The 23,810-nt window shown below is 35.0% G+C and overlaps 1 protein-coding gene and 1 pseudogene across 3 annotated transcripts in view; one reads left to right on the top strand and one right to left on the bottom strand.

Annotated features, from left to right (window-relative positions):
• Nlk (nemo like kinase) overlaps nt 1-23,810 on the top strand; it is a 151,654-nt gene that overhangs the window by 37,914 nt on the left and 89,930 nt on the right. The gene's annotated exons all lie outside the window — the stretch shown is intronic.
• LOC125613749 lies at nt 19,607-19,719 on the bottom strand (annotated as a pseudogene).

Here is a 23,810-nt window from a genome sequence, read left to right as displayed (position 1 = left end):
CCCCCCCCCAGGGGCTCTTAACCACTGAGCCATATCCCCAGCCTTTTTTTTTTTTTTTTAAATATGCTTTATTTAGAAACAGGGTCTCACTAAATTGCTGAGGCTGGGTTTGAATGCACGATCCTCCTGCCTCAGCCTCCCGAGCTACTGGGATTACAGGTGTGTGCCACTGTGCCTGGCTGAGAGCTATATTCTTTTCTAACAGAAAAGGGTGCTTTTCTTCTAATATTTTGCCTAAGAATGGAGAAGGTGGCAAGAATATGTTAGTGTGCTTTAAATTGAAAGTTAATTATAATTAAAGACAGAAACTATGGTTTATAGAATAGTGGAAGGAAAGAAATGGAGTGGAGAGGGTTAACTATCATTGGTACACCAATTTTATTCAAATATTTGTTATCTAACCAAATTGAGTCCGAAGTGGTAATTGGATTCATCTCACCATTTTACTCGCTTTTGCCTATAAAGTAACACGAAAGATGGAGAATCACATTCGGTAATGTAAACCAATGAATTAGATTCATACATAAATAAAATTATACTAGTATAATACTTACTTTATGTCAAACCAGTCTTTTTAAATTTGTTTCTTCTTTTTGGGGCTTGCTTTTGTTCATATCCATGTCTTTTCTCTCTTCTCTTTGTTTTGCACTTTTCTTTTGTATACTAGATACAGATCTCCTTTCCCCATTTTCTCCTTCCTTCCCTTGTTTGCCAGCCTTTGGGGGGATAAGTCACTCCTGAGAAGTCATTGTCTTAGATAGTTAACTATTCTAAGTCTGTTGGGTTTCTGGCACTTCCAGTTAATCTAAAACATTAATCTAGAGATAACTTTAGGTATGTTGATCAAATTTGATGTAGCAAATACTTAAACTTTGCATTAATATGAAGAGAATTAGTAAGAAAGTGTTTGGGAATTTTAGCTTCTTCTTGACAATAATGTGTTATAATTCATTCATGTTAGAGATCATAGACTAACTCCAGATTTTCATGTTTTTATAACATTACTATAATAGGTCTCTCTTCTGTAAGCTTTGAAAGAAGATTAATTCTTTTTAAGAAATACAGATTCACAGAAAGTTCCACTTCTTTCTCAAGCATGTTATAGCTGGAATTTTTGTAACAGTATTCTTACAAGTATATTTTACCTTTAAAGTATATATTTGTTATTTCAACACTGAAAAGAATAAACAAAGAAACGAAAAAGTGGCTTCAAGAGCATTGTTCATAACCAGTAAGACTCACTAATGTTTTCTACAGCATTTCCAATGACACATGACTGGCTGGTGGCTTTCAGTTTCAGGTCTTGGAGACAATTTTTAAAAAACAACTGTGGCATTGGATTATTAATGTCTCTATTCATTCATTCTGCTAAAATTATGAAGTAGTATACTGCTTCAATCCAGGAAGTATTGTATATCTCTCTACATTAGCTTTTACTCCCAGAAAGTATGTATGATTTTGTTTTGTTTTGTTTTGTTTTGGTAAAGAATGAGAGTTTGGGTCCTTGCATATCTAATAGAAGGAAATTAAAATTTAGTTATTAAAAGATTTCCAAATAACATGTATTTTTTTAAGCATTGAAATAAAAATGATTATAAAAGTCTCCTTTGACTATATTATAAAGCATATTTAAAAAAATAATTAGTAGACTGTTTTTTAGATTAGTAAGGTTCACAGTAAAACTGATCTGAAACAGGGTTCCCATGCATCATCCCCCTGCCACACACAGCCTTCACAATCAACATCTTGCTCCATTGTGATATGTTTGCTGCAGTTGATAAACTAATATCTGTCACTCACAGTCTGTAGTTTACATAAGGGTTTTCTTTGTTATGTATTCTATGGGTTTTGATAAGCATAGACATACATCCACCCTTAAAGTATCAAACACAATAGTTTCACTGGCCTAAAAATATTCTGTCCCACCTATTCATTTCCTCCTTCTCCCTAAATTTATGGGAGAAGAAAAACTGATGGTTTTGCCTTTCCCAGAATGTCATATAGTTGGAATTATATGGTATGTAGCCTTTTTAGTTTGGCTTCTTTCACTTAGTAATGTTACTTAAGGTTCTTCTATTTCTTTTAGCGACTTGATAACTCATTTCATTTTAGAATGATATTCCATGTACGGATTACCACAGTTCAACTCTTCACATACTGAGGGACTTACTGGTTGCTTCCAAGTTTGGATAATAATGCCATTACTAATAGTATTAAGTCATTAAAAACATCCATGTGTAGGTTTTTGTGTGGACATAGTTTTTAAGTTCATTTGGATAAATTCCAAGAACCATAATTGCTGGATTATATGAATATATAATCATTTATGTTTCCCGCTCACATCCCGTGTGGGCAGTGGGAATGAGGTTCCCCTTGATGGAATGGGCTGACTGAGAAATAAAAGCTAAGAGAAATAAAATGGCGAAAAACCCCACAGAACACAGAAAGTAGTTTCAAAAGCCAGGGCGGACGGGTAAGCTGACTAGAAGGATCCAGCTTCTGACACAAAGGAGCCCACACCTGCTTTATTTATATAGGGAGATTCTATTGAATATTCTTCACCAACAGAGGATAAAGGTGGGGGCAGGTAGGCTGCTCAGTTCATAAAGACTTATGCCTATCTCCGTTGTTACTATGAGGGACCTTTCTAGCAGAGCAGAGGGGAGGGTCACATGCATTGGGTGGTTTGTTACTGCAGGAGAGCCACAGGAAGTTCCCACTGCCAGGCCTATCCCTCCATGGCTTCCATGCCAAGAGAAAGTCCTCATGTATTTCACAGATGGCTTCCTGCATATATTCATACATGAATAAATATAAACCCAGGGGTGCTTTACCATTGAGCTACATCCCTGTTCCTTTTTATTTTAAGACAGGATCTTGTTAAGTTTCTGAGGATTTAACTTAGTTGCTCAGGTTGACCTCAAACTTGTGTGATCCTTCTGTTTTAGCCTTCCAAGATGCTGAGATTACAGGCACATACCACTGTGCCCAGCATGTTAATCGTTTTTTTAAAAAGAAATTACATAGGACAAACCAAAATCTTCCTCTTGGTAGCAAAATTCACCCTGGTCCAGGAAATGGTTGAAGAACCTTTGGAGGTCATCCCACCTGTGGTACTAGTAACTTTTATCACTATTGTTATCTCTTTATTCCAGGATTACTTTAGTATTTCTGTAGTTGATCTCCTTATTAGCAGTTTCACCCACTTTCCATTTTATTTTTGTACTTATTTAGATGCTTATTGGAAGATTAAACGGGATGATACAAGTAAGATACCTTACATGGTACCAGACTTAGGGTAGTCATTAAATATGTGATTTGTAACACCCTCTCTGCCTTATTCCTTGAATTGTTTGTTAACAAAGTTCATCTGTAGCCCTAGCAAAGCATCAAAGGAATTCTGGTAATAGACATCAGCCTTCCTTCCCAAATTTATGATACACTTTAGGGTTCTGTATTCAAGTTGAACATCACTAATCTGAAAAATCTGAAATCCAAATGCTCTTGAAATCTGAAACTTTTTCAAATGCTGACATGATGTTTGAAAAGTTTCAGGTTTTTAGATTGAAGATGTTTGACTCAAATATTCCAAAATCTGAAAAACTTTGAAATCTAAATACTTCTGGTTCTAAGCATTTTGGATAAGGGATAGTCAACCTGTATAAATTCTTTTTATTGTAAATACCATGACATAAAATTTATTACCATAAATATTTTTTAAGTATAGTACAGTAATCGTTAGCTTTAGGCACATTATTGCATAACAGATCTCTGGAACTTTTTCATCTTGGAAAACTGAAACTCTACCCATTGAACAATAACTCCCCATTTTCCCCCTCCCCTCAGCCCTGGTAATATTCTACCTTCTGTTTCTAGGAGTTTGACTACTTTAGATGCCTCATATAAGTAGAATCATGCAGTATTTGTCTTTTTTGACAGGAATATTCCACTTAACATGATGATCTCTTAAGATCATCCATATTGTACCTTATGATAGGATTTCCTTCTTTTTAAAGGCTGAAAATTATTCCGTGTGTGTGTGTGTGTGTGTGTGTGTGTTACATTTTCTTTATTTCATTTATTTATATGTGGTGCTGAGAATCGAACCCAGTGCCTCACACATGCTAGGTAAGCACTCTACCACTGAGCCACAATCCCAGCCCTTGTTACTTTTTCTTTATCTATTCATCTGTTGATGACAGATGCTTCCAGCTGTTGGCCATTATATTTTCCATGATGACTGGAAAATTTTAACCAAAATTGCACAGGCATTCCAGTTTCTCCATATTCTTTTTAGTGCTTGATACTTAGTTTTTTGATAGCGGTTATTTTAATGAGTGAGAAGTGTTATCTCATTGTGGTTTTGATTTACATTTCCCTAATAATTTATAATGTTGAACATCTTTTCAAGTGCTTGTTGATTTTTGCATATGTCTTTTGGAAAAATGCCTAGTGCTTTCGTCTAAGAGTTTTATTGTTTCAGGACTTACATTTAGGTCTTGAATCCGTTTTGAGTTGATTTTTGTATGTGGTATAGGTAGGTAACCAACTTCATCCTTTTGTGTGTAGATATCCAGTTTTCCTGTATTATTGATTTTTAACCAGCAAAAATTGTCAAGTCCTTTGTCCATTTAAAAATATATATATTATTTTTTTTAGGTGTAGATGGACACAACACAATGCCTTTATTTTTATGTGGTGCTGAGGATCGAACCCGGATCCTGCCCGTGCTAGGCGATCGCTCTACCGCTGAGCCACAATCCCAGCCCCTCCTTTGTCCATTTTTAATTGGATTATTTTGTTGTTGAGATATATAAGTTCCTTATCAATATTCTAGAATTTAGCCCCTATTTCTTACATATTCTAGAATAAGCCCCTCGTAGTTTGCAAATATTTTTTCCCATTCCATAGATTGCCTTTTCATTTTGTTGTTTCCTTCACTGAGCAGAAATTTTGAAGTTTGATGTAGTCCTACTTGTCTATTTTTTTTGCTCTTGTTGCCTGTACTTTTGGTTTCATATCCAAGAAATCACTGCCACCAAGTCCCATGTTGTAAAGCTTTTCCCCATGCTTTTGTCTAAGAGTTTTATTGTTTCAGGACTTACATTTAGGTCTTTAATCCATTTTGAGTTGATTTTTTTGTATGTGGTATAGATAGGTAACCAACTTCATCCTTTTGTGTGTAGATATCCAGTTTTCCTGTATTATTGATTTTTAACCTGCAAGTCAGCCTCTTCAGCAGAAGATCTATAAATTGCAGAAATTGTGTGTAGTATTTTGGGGCATGTTTGTGTACATAAGTCACTTTTGAAGAAGGAGGTCCATTAATTTTCTTCAGATTGTGGAAATGATTCCTAACCATCACACCTCTGGCCAAAGGCTAGAACCATGACAATCTTAAGAGGTAATTATTTAAATTTAGAGTTACCATTATGCCTGACTAGGGAAAATTGTGGTTATTTTTGGAACATAGCACAGGGTAAATTCATGCTGCTAATGAAGTGGAGAAGTAGGATGCGACCAATATCAAGTGTAGTATTTGCAGCCACTTTAGTTTTTTATTTGTTTGCAGTTTCTTGGAGACAAGGTTGGAAGATCAGTATAGTGCACAAGATTATTGTCAAATATTTTGAAAGTTTGTTGAAAACAAGACCAGATACCCAAAATGTTAGCATTAGTTGTTTCTAAAAGATTTCTCTGGTGTTTTTTGTTTTTAATTGTGTGCCTTTTATTCAAGGAGTTTGGTACCTTCAGATAATCTCTTCACTTTTAGACTTGGATTTTTTTTATTTTTATTTTTTGTTTGGTACTGGGAACTGAACCCAGGAGTGCTTAGCCAATGAGCCACATCCCTAGCCCTTTTTAAGACAGGGTCTTGCTGAGTTGCTTTGGGCCTCGTTAAGTTGCTGAGGCTGGCTTTGAACTCGCGATCCTCCTGCCTCAGTCTCCCGAGCTGCCAGGATTATAGGCGTACGCCACTGTGCCTGGCACTAGACTTGGATTTTTAACAAGTAAGTGATTACATTCTTAGAGGTAGTAATTATAAGTCAACATTAAATGACTTTTAGAAATTAAAATGCCTACCTCCCCCCCTCCACAATATAATCACAAATATAAATAAATAAAAGAACTGGAAAAAAGTTCCACTGAGGGGTAACAGTATGAAAATGTATCTTTAGGTTTTATCCTGAAGCCTCTGTTAATCCTTAACTTGGGTGTATGATGGATATACTGGGGTAGGAAAGATAATTAGGTTTTATATTACCCATTATCAAGTTTGCAATCGATGTTGACATCTCCAAACAAATTCTATGTCTCTAAGCAAACCAGCCTGAAAGAACATGTGTTAGGAATTTTTTTTTTTTTAAATGTGTTAGGAATTCTTTATTCCTCATCATTGAAAGCTTGTCAGTTGCACACAGGGAAGCTTCCCCACATCCCAAAATTCATCCTGCATTTTTTTTAAAGCATTCCTGCCCCCCTTTTTAAAAAATTTTTTTTAGTTGTAGTTGGACAGAATACCTTTATTTTATTTATTTTTATGTGGTGCTGAGGATCAAACCCAGCGCCTTGCACATGCTAGACGAGCCCTCTACCGCTGAGCCCCAGCCCCAGCCCCAGCCCCTCATCCTGCTTTTAAAATAACTCCTTAAATAGAAATGTTGCATCTGCAACATATTAATTCTGACTTCTGACAAGTTTGGCCAAAGAAAATATTTTTTTACATAACCTTGTGTTTTTAAAAATTATTAGCTACTAAGTATGTGTTTATGTGTATGTTTAGCATTATATATAAAATTCATTTGAGTTACCTGAATTCTAAGGAAATCTTTTGGCAAAATGCATCTTTACATGTCCCAGATGCCTAAGTATGAGTTTTCTGATAATATGTAAGTCCCACTTTTATGAGTTCCTTTTGTGTGAAATCAGGATGTCTCTCTGCCTTTGTGAATAGGAAGCTGGGAAAAGAGTAGGGTGGGGTTAAAAGGGAAGAACAATCCCCCGTGTTTCCTGCTGCTCTTCTTATTCCAGGATCAGTTTGGATGTGAGCTGAAATTGAAGAGCAGAATTTAATGTTGACCTCTAAAGTTGATGATCCAAAGAGGTTTATTTGTCTTCACTAAAGCCTGTCAGTTTTTGAATTGAGTAGAGTGCTCTTGGCTGTAAAAGCTTTGAAATGTAAACATTGAGGAAATAACATGTTTGTAATGACTAAGTAATATAAGATATGCAGGTGCACATCTTAGAATTTTCTCATTTATCCTAAAAGTTATATCTAAATAGTCACTTATGAGGGAATTTTTAACCATTACAATTGGTTTTACTGTGTAGTTTAAGACCAAGGTTTCTGTTGCGGCCCTTGTTAAAAGTGGATTAGTCGATCATAAAAACTGTGTATGCAAAGTCTGTTTACTTGGAATAATAGTCACATGGTATAGAAATAAGCAGCGGAAATGCTTATTTGTTTTATCATCTTCCTTTTCTCACACTTACATTGTTATACCATCAATTTTGCTGCTCAACATGTAAAAACTAGCTTATTAATAAATCTTCCATTTGTTTTCTGAATTATATATACCAATGAAATGACTTGATCTCTATAATCTAATTTTTTAAATTATTGGATTGAAAAATTTGTGATAACAGGATGGGTGGCTTACCCTTTGTTTATGTGATATGCCTAACACAGCACTTTGTTTATATACAAATGTCTTTGTATATAAATATCATCTTTCTTAGTGTAATACATGAATTACTTTATGGAGATTTTGGTTACTTTTTAATCAGATATATTTTTGGAATAGAGAAGAGTATTATTTTGGGGGATGCTGACAGGAAGTCATCTTTTTATCACATTCAAAAAGGAGAAGTTTCCTAAACTTGGTTACTATAGAATTTTAAAATAGAGTCTAATCATTTATAGCAAATGCTTAACCAGATGTGTGCATCAGATGTTTAGTTCCCACCCCATGCTGCCAAATCTAAACTATCAGGAAGTAAAGAGACATCCATTTTTTAAAAGCTCTATCAGTAACTCTAAAGTATTTTATTTTTCAAGAGTATATCTTGTGGTAGTTCTGTGGCATTTAGTCATTCTTTGTACAATATGGATTTTAAAGTGTTTTGTGTTTTGAACACAGGTCTTATGTACATTAATTATTTTAAATCTTACCTCTGTCATATTATCAAATAAGCATTAATTTTTTTGTGTGACCAGAAAGTAATAAACAGCTATGAAGAAAATATACAGAAGTAGCCACAGAGGGGAGATTTAAGAGTTGTCTAGTGGTCTCCAGATTCTTCCCTACAAGATAGCAGGCATCCTTTTCTGCCTAGCACAAAACAGATGTGAAGAAATGAACCATATTGCTGTACAGCTACTTAGGATTGTGAAGAACATCCATTAGCTCAGGATTTGAGGAAACTCAGGACTATTAAGTAAGCATACTGGGTTTATGTTAGATTCAGAGGCAGCAACTTGGCCTGTCACCGTTTGGTAGTTGTATGATTATAAGTACCTTCCTCAGCCTCTCTGAGTATTGTTTTCTCATCTGTAAAATGAAAATAAAATAATTGATCCTACCATTTATCATAAAGGATTAAATGAAATACTTTATGAAAAAAGTACATAAAGGTAGGTCATCAGTAAATGCTAGCCGTCACTGGCCTATAAGGATGCAATAGGTTTCTTGAGTTAGAAGATAACTGTTTTATTGTGTCTAACCAACCCCTTCTCTGAAAGCTTTTGAATGATTGAAACAGGAAATAGAAAAGAAAAAAAAAAATAGAGCCCCCTTAGTACCAGTCCAGAGAACAGCAATAACAGGGGTAAGTTCTTCCAGGCTTCTGTATTGCCTGGACTGTGCCTTGTCAGTAGGCTATAAGTTCTACACATTGCCTTTTGTATTTTTTTGCACTGCTGTTCCATGCTGTGTAGATCCATTTCAGTGCACTAAAGTTTAGTATTTGACTCATCAGAAAAGGTGATGTTGGGAAAACTGCTTTATTCTTTATTTCAAGTGCTTAACATTTTTTAATTTATAGATATATCATATGTTTTATGCCTTCCATACCCCTACCCTGTTGATACTATTCCATTAGCAAGTTTTTCTGACTCATATCCATGAAGTAGTTTACCACAACTGGCAAAGAAAGTTACTATTATTCTGTCCTCACCAAGGGCATTTTTCAAAGCATCACCCAAATAAATAAATCTAAACCCAAACAAGAGAGGAAAGTATATATATCTGTTTGTTAGGTTTACTCTGGAAAAATAGCTAGTGTTTGTTTTGTTATCACATTCTGAACTCAAATTTACTTATTTGGGATTTTTTTTTTTTTTAATAACTTAAGATGCAGAATAGGGGGAATGTTTACCTGGGCACTGTGTTACCTTTTGTGTTGTGGGGTGGGTATATTGGTTGGTTTGTTGAGATAATTTACTTAACATCTACAGCAAATTTCTCTTGTAATGGTCTCTGAATACTAAAATTGCCATTTTTCTTCATTAAACCATAATGATTTTATCTGTCTATCTTGTAGCACTGGGGATGGAGCCCAGGACCTCACCTGTACAAGGCAACTGCTCTTACTGCTGAGCTGTATCCTAAGCTAAATTACGGTGGTTTTGTTTTTTTTTTTTTTAATGTGTGAGCATATGTGTGTACATGTGTATGTAATAAGACATTTGAATGGTTCAAAATTCAAAAGACATAGAAGGTTTATAAAATTTTCTTTTTCTTTTGTCTTCCCCAGGCACTGTTATCCTTTTTAGAGGCAATGAAAAACATGTTACTAGTTTCCTTTAAAGGAGTCTTCCTAGGAATCACACATAATTTCTTTTATACTTTATTGGCCCAAACTGAATCATACATCAGTAATAACTGAGAAGAAAAGGAAAATAAAGTTGTTTTTTTTGTGTGTGTGTTTTTTTTTTCAGTTGAATGCATTTCTGTCTAGAAAAGAGTTGCAGTTCTCTTTCAGAGGAACGGGGAAGAATATGTTATTAGATGGCAATTAGAAGTCTTTGCCTAATTTTTTTGGGGGGGTTGGGTTTCAGGGATTGAACTCAGAGGCACCCAACCATCAAGTCACATCCCTAGCCTTATTTTGTATTTTATTTAGAAACAGGGTCTCAGTGATTTGCTTAGCCAGTGACACCCTGTCTCTAAATAAAATATTAAAAAGGCTGGGGATTTGACGGGCTGGGGATGTGGCTCAAGTGGTAGCGCGCTCGCCTGGCATGCGTGCGGCCCGGGTTCGATCCTCAGCACCACATACAAACAAAGATGTTGTGTCCGCCAAGAACTAAAAAATAAATATTAAAAAAATTCAAAAAAAAAAACCAATTAAAGACTTCAATTTAAAAAAAAAAAAAAAAGGCTGGGGATTTGAAACTCAGTGGTTAAGTGCCCCCTGGATTCAGTCCCTGCTACAAAATAATAATAATAATAATAATAATAATAATATGCTGGTGAGGCGAGGACGTAAGGAGAAAAGTACTCTCATACATTGTCTACAAATGAATATAACCACTTTGGGAAATAGTATGGAGATTTCTCAAAAAAACTAGGAATAAAACTACTATATGACTCAGCTATCCCACTCCTTGATATTTATTCCAAAGAAATAAAGTCAGTATATAGAGTGATATACTTATGTTAATGTTTATAGCAGCACAACTCACAATAGCCAAGATGTGGGACCAATTCAGTGCCTGTCAATAGGTGAATTAAGAAAATGTAGTATATATACAAAATGGAGTTTTACTCAGCCATAAAAAAGAATGAAATTATGGCTTTTGCTAGTAGATGGATGGAACCTGAGAACATCATGCTAAGAGAAATAAGACAAATTTAGAAAATTAAGAGTCAAAAGTTTTTTCTCATATGCAAAAACTAGAGGAAAAAATGGGTCTGGGAAAAAAGAGTCTGATATCATAAAGATAAAGGGGGAAGGTCAGTGGAGAAGAAAGAGATTGAGTGGGGAAGGAAGAGGTATAGAAAAGGGGGAGAAAATTTGAAATGAATTTGACAAAATTACACTATGTGCAGGTATAAATATACCTCTGAGCTACAATCCCAGCTCCTCTTCAGTGTTTTTTAACATGAATGGGTGCTGGATTTTATGAGAGGCCTGTTATGCATCTATTGAGAATGATTCTTGTCCTTGATTCTATTTATGTGATGAATTACACTTACTGATTTGTGTATGTTGAATCAGCCTTGCATTCCTGGGATGAAACCTACTTGATCTTGATGTACTGTCTCTTGGTGTGATTTTTTTAATGCATTTTGCTAATATTTTATTAAGGATTTTTGCCTCTATGTTCATTAGTGATATTGGTCTGTAGTTTTCTTTCCTCGATGTGCCTATGTCTGGTTTTTGTGTCAGGGTTATACTGGCTTCATAGAATGTATTTGGGAGTGTTCCCTCCCTTTCAGTTTCATGGAATAATTTGAGGAAAACTGGTACTAGTTCTTTGAAGGTCTTATCTAAAGAACTCAGCTGAGAATCCATCCAGTCCTGGGCTTTTCTTTGTTAGAAGACTTAATTGCTGCTTCAGTTTCATTGCTTGATATTGGTCTGTTTAGGTTTTTGTATCTTTCTGGTTCAATTTGGGCAGGTCATATGTGTCTAGAAATTTGTTAGTGTCTTCTAGATTTTGTAGCTTATTGGGAGTATAAATTCTCAAAATATTTCTAATGATCCTCTGGATTTCAGAAGTATCTGTGGTGTTACTTTTTTTTTTTTTTTTTTAGGTGGACACAGTATCTTCATTTTATTTTTATGTGGTGCTGAGGATCGAACCCAGTGCCTCACACATGCCAGGCGAGCGTGTTACCACTCGAGCCACATTCCCAGCCCCTGTGGTGTTACTTTTTCATCTCAAATTTTGTTAATTTAGGTCTTCTCTTTCTTTTGGTTAGTTTGGCTAAGGGTTTATTGATCTTGTTTATCTTTTCAAAGAACCAAATCTTTGTTTTACTGGTCCTGTATATATATTTTTTTAATTCTCAATTTCATTAATTTTGACTCTGATCTTAATTATTTCCTGTCTTTTACTGATTCTGGAATTAGTTTGTTCTTCCTTTTCTAAAGGCTTGTGGTGCAGAATTAGATTGTTTGGGATCTTTTTTTTTTTTTTTAATATAGGTACTCAAGCTGTAAACTTTACTCTTAGAACTGCCTTCATACTGTCTCAGAGATTTTAATATGTTCTCATTTGTTTCTAAGAATTTATTGACTACTTCTTTCATTTTTCTATGATCTGTTCCTCATTTTAAAAAGAATTATTCAATCTCCATATGTATATGTGCTTTCTATAATTTTTCTTGTTATTGATTTCTAGTTTCATTACATTATGATCTGATAGGATACATGAGATTATATCTGTTTTGGAGTATTTGCTAAGACATTGTGACCTAGAATATGGTCTAATTTAGAAGAGGTTCTATGAGCTGCTGAGAAGAAAATAAATTCAGCTGTTCTGGAGTGAAATATTCTGTAGATATCTGTTAGGTCCATTTGATTATTATTTATATTGGAAATATCTTTATTGATTTTTATGTTTGAATCATTTGTCTATTGGCAATAGAGGTGTGTTGAAATCCCCCAGTATTCTTGTACTGTGGTGTTTCTGGGATTTAATGTCATGAAAATTTTTTCATTTTCTTTTTTTATGTAATTAGGTGTAATGATACTTGAGGCATGAATACTTACTATTGTTATATCTTTATTGGGTTGTTTCTTTTACCAGTATATAATTGCTTTCTTTTTTCCTCTGCTGATTAATTTTGCTTAAAATCTACATTGTCAGATATGACAGTAGCTGCTCCTGCTTGTTTTCAGACTCCATTTGCATGGAATATTTTTTTCCATCCCTTTACTTTTAGCCTGTGAGTGTCTTTGCCTGTGAGTCTCTTGCAAACAGCATATAGTTGGATCTTGTTTCTTAATCCATTCTGCCAATCTTTTAATTGGGAAAATGAGACCATTTACATTTGGTGTTATTATGGATAGGTGTTTGTTACTTCCTGCCATTTTGGTTTGTTTACCATATTTAATTTGGTCTTGATTTTCATTTAGGTCATTGCTGTTTTAGTCAGCTTTATCTATTTGGGAGCTTTGGGATTTGTTTCTGAGTTCTTCTGTGTGCAGTATATCTTTAAGTATTTTTTGTAGAGGTGGTTTAGTGAATTCTTTTAGTTTATTCTTATCATGGAAAGTTTTTTCTTCTCAATCAATTCTGAAAGTTTTGCTGGTATAGCAATCTTGGCTGAAAATTGCCTTTTTTTTTTTGAGCTTGGAATATCTCATTCCAGGCTCTACTTGATTTTAGGGTCTGAGTTAGGAAGTCAGAAGTGAACCTTATTGGTTTGCCTCTAAATGTGACCTGCTGTTTTTCTCTTGGAGCTTTTAATATTCTTTCCTTATTTTCTATTTTAGGTATTTTGATTACGATATATCTTGTAGAGGTTCCTTTTTGATCTTATCTGTTTGGGGTTCTATATGCATCCTATATGTGGATGTAATTTCTAAGATGAGGAAAGTTTTTTACTGTTTTCTCACTGAAGAGGTTCTTAATGCCTTTAGCCTGTATTTCCATGTTCTGACTTGGGTTTGATCTCTTATTATCGTCTCTTCTTGTTGTTTCCTGATCATAGTCTTTCATTTTTTACCCCTTTATGGCATACAGAGTATTCAAGTTCATGTAACCTGTTTTTGAGGCCAGAAGTTCTATTTTCTACATAATCTATTCTAATGGTGATACTTTCAAGTGAATTTTTTTATAACTTCATTTCATTTATTTTTTATGTGGTTCTGAGAATCCAACCCAGTGCCTCACACATGCTAAGCAAGCACTCTACCACTGAGCCACAACCCCAGCCCTCAAGTGAATTTTTATTTTAGAATTTTTGTTTGTTTTATTAACTGCTATTTGCTGAGTGTGTATACAGTGGATGATACATAGTATTGATCATAGTATCTAATTTTCTTTTTTTAAATTCATATATTTTCTAGTTGTAGATGGACACAGTACCTTTTTTTAATATTTACTTTTTTAGTTACAGGTAGACATGACATCTTTATTTTACTTTATGTGGTGCTAAGGATCGAACCCAGTGCCTCACATGTGCTGGGTGAGCATTCTACCACTGAGCCACTGCCCCTGCCCCTCAAGTGAATTTTTAATTTGATTCAGTGTGCCCTTCATTTCCAGGAGTTCTGATTGATTTCTTTTCAATATCCCTATGTATTTTGAAATGGTGTTTTACCTCCTGTATTTGCTCTTTTAATTTGTTCCTTAGATCTTCTTTCAGTTCACTGAACATCTTTGTTGTTGTAGGTGGAATACAATACCTTTATATTATTTATTTATTTTTATGTGGTTCTGAGATTCGAACCCACTGCGTCATATGTGCCAGGCAAACACTCTACCACTGAGCCAGAACTCCAGTTCATTGAACATCTTAATAATCAGTTTTTTAGTCTTTCTCTTGAATTTCATTCACTTCCACATTTGTGGGTTCCTTTGTTGGGGGATTGTGAATTTGGGGGAGAGATTTGTTTGCCTCTTTCCTCACGTTTTCCAAGGTCTCAGACTTGTACATCATTCGAGATGGATTCCCCATCCTCTATTATACATGTGAACTTTGGTATGAATAGATATTTTTAAAGATATATTTATGGTAGGAGTATTTTAAATTCAAGTTAATTATTAAAATTCTGATCTTATACATGTGTATGTCCTTTCTCACATATTGGGAATCCTAATTTTCAACGGCTCTAGAAATAATAGAACTTCACACAAGTACTCATTTGTTTCTTCCCACAGTGCTTATACAACATTCAGAATACCAAAACTATCAATGTGATTAATGAAAACAGGTGAAGATTATTTAGATAAGCCAGGTACACTGGCACATGCCTATAATCCCAGCAGCTTGGGAGGCTGAAGCAAGAGGATCTCGAGTTCAAAGAAGGCTTCAGCAACTTAGTGAGGCACTGAGCAACCCAGTGAGACCCTGTCTCTAGATAAAATATTTAAAAATGGCTAGGATGTGGCTCAGTTCTAAGTGAACCTGGGTTCAATCCCTGGTATAGGGGGAAAATTTATTAATAGGTTTATTGAAGTATACTTAATAATAGACTGTACATATTAAAATTGTACAGTTTGATAAGTTTGATATATATGTATATACACATGAACCCTTTAGCAAAATGTCTAACATATTCATTACCACAAAAATTCTCCTATCTGGGCTGGGATTGTGGCTCAGCGGTAGCGCACTTGCCTGGCATGTGTGAGGCATTGGGTTTGACTCTCAGCACCATGTATAAATAAATAAAATAATTATCAACAACTAAGAAAAAAATAAAAAATTCTGCTGTTCTTTAAAAAATATTTTAATTTATTTGTTCTAATCAGTTATACACGACAGCAGAATGCTCTTCGATTCATTGTACACAAATAGAGCACAATTTTTCACTTCTCTGGTTGTACATAAAGTGGGGTCACACCATTTGTGCAATCATACATGTACCTAGGGTAATGATGTCCATCTCATTCCACCATCATTCCTGTCCCCATGCCCCTTCCCCATCTCTCCTCCCCTTTGCCAAATCCAAACTTATTCCACTCATCCCATGTCCCCTCCCCATTATAGATTAGCACCCACTTATCAGAGAAAAGTGTTTTTTTGGGATTGGCTTTACTTCACTTAGCATGATATTCTCCAATTCCATCCAATTTCCTATAAACGCCATAATTTCATTCTCTTTTATTGCTGAGTAATATTCCATTGTGTATGTATACCCCAGTTTCTTTATCTATTCATCTATTGAAGGGCATCTAGGTTGATTCCACAGTTTGGCTTTTGTGAATTGTGATGGCTATGTCACTGTAGTATGCTCTTTTTAAGTCCTTTTGGTATAGACCAAGGACTGGGATAGTTGGGTCAAAAGGTGATTCCATTCCAAGTTTTTTATGGAATCTCCATTCTACTTTCCAGATCGATTGTACCAATTTGCATTCCTACCAGCAATGTACATGTGTGCCTTTCCCCCCACATCCTTGCCAACACTTGTTTCTTGTATTCTTGATATCTGCCATTCTGACTGAAGTGAGATGAAATATAGAGTAGTTTTGATTTGCATTTCTCTAATTACTAGAGATGTTGAGCATTTTTTTTTCATATATTTGTTAATCAGTTGTATATCTTCTTCTGAGAAGTGCCTATTCAGTTCCTTAGCCCAATTATTGATTGGGTTGTTTGTTTTTTTCAGTGCAAAGTTTTTTTAGTTCTTTGTACATTCTGGAGATTAGCGTTCTATCTGATGTGCGTGTGGTAAAAATTGGCCCCCATACTGTAGGGTCTCTCTTCACCTCATTGATTGTTTCTTTTTGCTGAGAAGAAGCTTTTTAGTTTAAATTCATCCCATTTATTGATTCTTAATTTTATTTCTTGCACTTTAGTAGTCTTTTTAAGGAAATTGGGGCCTAATCTGACATGATGAAGATTTGGGCCTGCTTTTTTCTTCTTTTAGGCATAGGATCTCTGGTCTAATTCTTCTAGGTCCTTGATCCACTTTGAATTGAGTTTTGTGCATGGTGAGATAGGGGTTTAATTTCATTTTGCTACATATAGATTTCCAATTTTCCCAGCACCATCTGTTGAATAGACTTATCTTTTCTCATGTGGGTTTTGGGCGCCAAGACTCATCAAGGAAAGAAAACTTCAGACCAATATCCTTGATGAACATAAATGCAAAAATTCTCAATAAAATTCTGACAAATCACATTAAAAAGATAGTGCACCATGATCAAGTTGGGTTCATCCCAGGGATGCAAGGTTGGTTCAACATATGAAAATTAATAAACACAATTCACCACATCAGTAGACTCAAAGATAAGAATCATATGATTATATCAATGGATGCAGAGAAAGCATTTGACAAAATATAGCACCCTTTCATGTTCAAAACACTAGAAAATCTACGGATAGTAGGAACATACCTCAACATCATAAAAGCTATTTATGCTAAACCCAAGGCCAATATCATTCTAAATGGAGAAAAATTGGAAGCATTTCTCTAAAAACTGGAACAAGATAGGGATGCCCTCTTTCACCACTTCTATTTAACATAGAGGTAAAAGACCTTTTTGAGGAAAACTACAGAACACTAAAGAAAGAAACTGAAGAAGACCTTAGAAGATGGAAAGATCTCCCATATTCTTGGATATGCAGAATTAATATTGTCAAAATGGCCATACTACCAAAAGCACTACACAGATTCAATGCGATACCAATTAAAATCCCAACATCATTCTCATAGAAATAGAAAAGTAATCATGAAATTCATTTCCAAAAATAAAAGAGACCCAGAATAGCCAAAGCAAACCTTAGCAAGAAGAATGAAGCAGGGGGCATCACAATACCAGACCTTAAACTATACTACAGAGCCATAGTAACAAAAATGGCATATTATTGGTATCAAAACAGACATGTAGACCAGTGGTACAGAATTGAAGACAGAGGTCTGGGGTTATGGCTCAGCGGTAGAGCACTTGCCTAATATGTGTAAGGCCCTGGGTTCAATCCTCAGCACCACATAAAAATAAATTAATTAATTAAATAAAGGTATTGTGTCTAACTACAACTAAAAAATAAATATTAAAAAAAAGAGAAGACACAGAGACAAACCTACATAAATATGGTTATCTCCTATCCTTTTTTAATCTTTTCTTTCTGTTTCTTCCTGTGTCATGCCCATCTCCAGGCGTTTTTGTGGCTATAGATTAATTTGTATTTTTTAGAAATTTATGTAAATGGAATGACCTCTATCATCTGGTTTCTTGTATTGAGATTGAAATTCATGTTGTTTGTTGCTTGAATCAACACTTCATTCTTTTTTATTTCTTAGCAATAGTCTATTATAGGGCTATCTCATAATGTTTTTTGTTTTTATTCATTCACCTGTAGATAGATATTTGAGTTATTTCTAGTTTGGGGCTATTACAAATAAAACTGCTTTCCAGAATCATGTCTAAGTGTTTACATGGACATTTGCTTTCATTTCACATAGGAGTGAAGCAAGTGGATAATATGGTAGGTAGGTACATGTATAATTTAAGTAAAACTTTTCTAAAGTGGTTTTATCACTGTACACCAACTATCGAAATTCTACTTCCTCCTTTCAATTCTTAGTAGGGTTACTCTTGTGCATTTTGGACATTTAAATACATGTGTAATGGTATCTTACTATATTTTAATTTGCATTTTGCTTATAACTAGTGGTTTGCCATCTCTATATGAAATGTCTGTTCAGGTCTTCTCCCTACTTAGAAAAAAATTGTTGTTGTTGTTGTTTTTTAATTGAACTTTTTTTCATGGGTACAATATCTTTGTTTTGTTTATTTATTTTTATGTAGTGCTGAGGATCAAACCCAGTGTCTCACATATGCAAGGCAAACACTGCCACTGAGCCACAACCCCAGCCCTTTTCTATTGAACTTTTAAGATTTTTTTTTTTTTTTTCAGAATTCTGAATACAGATACTTTATCAACTATGTGATTTGCCCTTGGGATCAGTCCCCAGTACTGCAAAGCAAAACAAAACAAAAACAAAAAGAAGGCTAATATCCGAGAAAACAAGTTGTATGTGAAAGCCTTGGCCAGTTCAATACCACTTATGTAAAATTTTTAAACACAAAACAATTAGATGTTTTTATAGACACTGTCATTTGTATCAAAAATTTAAACAATGGGGATTACCAAGGATACACACCAGAGCCAGGATAATGGTTAATTCTGGGAAGGGAGAGATTCAGAGAAATGCAATCTTTAGATAATACCTGTAGAATTAATTTCTTATGAAATTATATGAAACAGATGCGGCAAGCATTTTATCTGGGAAATGTCTATGCTTACAGTGTCTAAAATATATTTTACATAGAGATATGTATGTGTTTCACTGATTTATAAAAAGATTAGTATAATTCTTATAATTTTAATTACTTCCTTTTATTAGCTATAAAATAATCTCTCCCACATAAATCTTATCCACATAGTTAGTTACATTTTGATAATCTACTAAGTAAAATTATTCCCATACTTGTAAGACCTATTTCCTTAAAAAAGTAGTGTCATGATTTTTATCATACAGTGGTCCCCCCTCCCATCCTTGGGGGATATGTTCCCAAGACCCTCAGTGGATGCTTGAAACTATGGATAATACTAAACCCTATACACACTATTTTTTCCCACTGTATGCCTTGTGGTATTGCCATGTTATACAAGAAGTGGTCTGTTCGATACTTTTTATACCTGGTGTTGCCTTTGCATCACTACTTTTGTGCTTTGGGGACCTTTATTAAGTAAAATAAGGGCTCCTTGAACAACAGCACTATGATATCTTGATAGTTGACTACAGATTGATTACCGGGAAGGTCATATATAAGCATGGATTTGCTGAATGAAGGGATAAATTACATCCCAGAAGGGATGGAGTGGGAAGGCCTGAGATTTCATTTTGCTACTCAGAATGGCACACAATTAAAAAACTTATGAATTGGTTATTGGAATTCTCTACTTATTTTTTTTCTCAAATGAAACCCTTCATAAATTTGTGAGTGGCCCCTGCACATGGGGCATTCACATGCTAATCTTCTCTGTATCATTCCAATTTTAGTATATGTGCTCCCAAAATGAGCACTCTACTTAATGTTTTCAGACTATAGTTCATTGTGGTTGACTGAAACCTAGGAAAGTGAAACCACAGATAAAGGGGAACTACTATACTCTATGAGATTCCAGTGAAATTGTCAGATCTGTGGGGGCCATTCTCTTTCCTGTTAGAGACCCTAATTAATTTTACTTTGAAGTATCCCAGAAGACATATTGTAGATTTCATGGCATTTAATCCAAGTAAAGCAGATTATATTGAGATAATGTCCCTTTCTTTTTCATAATGCACTTATCCTACATCTTCCAAAATAAAAAGACTTTGTTATGCTGTCATCTGATTTTTTAATAGTTTTATTTTTCATACTTTNGAAACCCTATTCATTATTTTTGTTTGTCTTCCAAAAAGAACTTAGGTCATTGAATGTTAGATCATTTTTAGCCCGTGACCCGCGCGGGCTTGATGAAAGAAGGTCCCAGTAGTGAGAAACCGCTAGGGAGTTTTAAATTAAAGAGACAAGACTCTAATTACCTTTAAACCGCTCCAGGATGGTTTCTCCTAGCTCCAGCCTCAGCCACCTATTTTGGTAGCAAGGTTAACTGAAGAAGCTAGAGAGAGAGAACACGGGGAGCAGCGTCCCAAGGTCAGGGGCGATGATTGGGTCTCGGGGTAGTGGCCAGACTCGCCTCTGCACAGACAAGCCCTGGGACCTGGAGAAGGGTGGGGAAAGCTCTGACACAGCTGTTGCCTAAGCTCTTCTCACCCAGCCAGGGAGGTAACTCAAATCACGTGGGAGGTTGGCCTCCCACAATCATTTAATATATTAGCAGTTTCAGAAAATTTGTGGATGCACACATTTCTTTACAATAAACACAAATAGATCTGGAACATTTATTTGATATGATAATTCTTCCATTTTGATAATATTTGTTTTTCTTTTAGGAAGCCATAGTTTGGGAATTTTCTTGTTCCCGCTAACAACATAAATATTTTAGAACAGTATTGTAAGATTTTTCTTTACCTTAATTTAGGCTATTCCATCCTCAAATGAAAGTCAATTGTATTTTATAAAACTTGTTTTCAAACCAGGTTTAAGTTAATAAAGTCCTCCCATTCAGCAAATACCTATTGTATAAGAAGTGGTTGTGGGGGGATAATAGTGAAACAGAGCACTCTGTATCCCCTTCCCTCAGTACAAACAGCTAAAGAAATGAAATGGCTTTTTTGTTGTTGTTGTTGTTGTTATATTTTAAAAGTTTTTCCTAAACCAGATTTCTGAGAAATGCTCTCTCTTAACTAATGAATAGTAACTGTCCACGAGGGGAGTTGGAGGGAGGAGGAGACATATATTAATGAAACAAAAGGCTTTGATTTCTTTGAAATATTCTTGTGACAAGAAGCTAGAAAAAAATATACAATGGTTCTTTTTTTTAAAATATAGTTCTAGCTCTTCAAGTACATACATACTTAATGAAACCAAAATTGAGTGCTCCTAAAGTAGGCTGATCTATATATAATAGCATTTCCCAAAGTAGAGCTTTAGTGGGCGGTCCCCATTAACTCCCCCTCCATGTCCTCATTGCGTATTCCCCTCAACTTACTCCATAGATATATCAAGATGTGCAATTTGTAATTAAAATAATTCTACGTAACGTAATTATGGTCACAAGGGTCTTTGAAAAGTATGGAGGAAAAGCTTTGTAATTGCTGCTTCACAGAATTTCACAGTTGTGAGAGAAGCCTGGTATATAGTATAAAGAACATATACTGTAGGGTCCAACAGACTTAAATACAATCTTACTTATTCTCAATTTACCCAGGGCAAATTTGCTAACTTCTCTATACATTGGTTTTCTGGTTTGAAAAATGAAGGTGACAATCCTTTGTATGAAAATTGCACAACAAAGATCCTTACTATTCATGTATTTCATTTGTTCAGCTAATGTATTGGTGTTGTACTGGACTCTTTAATGGTTTCTACTAGTGTTAATAATTGATGAACATTTTGTCAGGCCTTATTCTATTGTCAGACTACCTAAGACAGGATATGATCCGCATTATAACACATTAAAGTTTCAATCCAACATCTCTAAAAAAAGAATGACAAGAAAGATAGCAAAAAAAAAAAAAAGACTGTTTTTTAATTATAAGGGTAATAGAAAGAGGCATAATATTTTTACTGGAATAAGATTGCCAGGAGAGTTATATTCTCATCAGATGACAGTAACTTCTGAATAAATAAAATGACTAGTTTTTATTCATATGAGGTAAAATTAAGCTCTCTGAAAAGGCTGTAGTTTTTCAGGACTTTCTAAGGTTTAGGAAGGGAATGATTGGATTCTGTGTTCAAATATCTAAGTAAAAGCACCCCTAAAACAAAACGAAAATACCCAAAGAGTTTTGAGTTGATGTCTGATTATTTCTGTCCTAGGAACCTAAAAACGAGAACACATTTCAATAAGGCTACCTTTCTGTCTCTCTTGAGCCTTTGAAATGCTCAAATGATATGTTTATAAGTGCATTATTAACCCAACCATAGCCACTTGCCTTTTGTTGAATGAGTCCAAGGCTTGTAAACCGAAAGGGACATAATATTGGGAAAGAGTTGTTGACAAAGGAGCTACTGATTTTCATCCATGGTAATATATAATATAAGGTCAGTAGTCATCATATTAAATGCCTGAAAAGGATTCTTTTAAATAGTGCCATCTCCTAAGGGTTTGTTTGCTAGAGAGGAAAATTACATTGTTTATCATTTGTAACAGGAGGGGAAGGAATACAAAAAGTTCAGGTGAAAATGTGCATCTAGTAAAGGTAGGCGTAAAAGTCAGGATTCTTGGACTATAAAATCAACTGAAACTTTGACAAAAGAGGATTTGTTATCATTCAAGACAGGTAAAAGTAGAACTGGCTTTAGACATATTTAAAATGCAAGTCTTGAATATTGTGAATCTTTCCCTTTCTTTTCTCTGAAAATTGTGTTTATGTTTTTGAATTATTTTTTTCCATATACCAGAGGGCAGCCCCTGTTCGTCATCCTTTCAGCTCTTTAACCAAAGAGTAAAGAGGACTTCTCCCAGCCTCAAATTTCTAGTCTGTTGGGGTGTGTGTGGTCTGTTTGCCAGCAGAATAACATGGGAGAGAACATTGACTGGGAAAACACAAATAATAGCCACCTCAAGTGGAAATTGTTATTGTAAGTGCCAGGAAAGGGTCTCTTCATGGCAGAAGAGACTATGGGTTATATGTGGTCCTAGCAAATGTTATACCATACTACTGTTGCTGTCTCCCTGTCCTGATCCCGTTTTATCTCCACATTTTCCCCTGAATAGTGCAGTACCCTACAAACTGTCAGGCTACTCACCTTGGACAGTCATCTGGGACCCTAGGGAAGAGTTTGCTGAAAATTCTACAGTGCTACCAGATTCATTCTGTTCCTATTTCTGATTAACAGCTTCTGTATGTGACAGATTAGTATTTCTTTCCTTTTTTTCCCCCTTTTTCCTTCTTAATTTTTAGACTAAAACTTAAATAGTTGCAGAGGAAATGTAGGGGTCATGGGAAAAGATGCATCTCTCTGTCCAAATCTTACTTGTAGAGGCACGGATCCTACTATTCGGTATTATAGTGTTAATTGTACACTTTAATCTTCAGGACTTTATTTTTTTTTTTTTTTTTAATATTTATTTATTTTTTTTTAGTTCTCGGCGAACACAACATCTTTGTTGGTATGTGGTGCTGAGGATCGAACCCGGGCCGCACACATGCCAGGCGAACACGCTACCGCTTGAGCCACATCCCCAGCCCTTCAGGACTTTATTTTAAGGCTAGCAAAATTCATTTCTTGATCAAGATGTAGAGTATTTTATTATTTCAAATGTCTACAATTAAAATATAGAGTTGAAGTGATTATTCTGTTAGGGCATTCCCCACTCCCCAGCTAGCATAGCTCTGGTATAACTTTTAAGGTGTCTGATTTTACAAAGGAAAATCTGCATCAGTCTTTAAAGTTACAGTTAAAAAATTACGTCAATGGTACAGCCAGATGGTATTCTGACACTCACTGTAAGTATTCTAGGATTTTTCTAAAATAGCTGGCTCAAATAGAAAAGTCATCTTCT

Source organism: Marmota marmota, unplaced genomic scaffold (assembly GCF_001458135.2).
Source record: "Marmota marmota marmota unplaced genomic scaffold, marMar, whole genome shotgun sequence".
Lineage (NCBI taxonomy): Eukaryota > Metazoa > Chordata > Mammalia > Rodentia > Sciuridae > Marmota > Marmota marmota.
The sequence above is the reverse complement of the archived record's forward strand: the minus strand, read 5'-3'. Positions and strand labels throughout refer to the sequence as shown.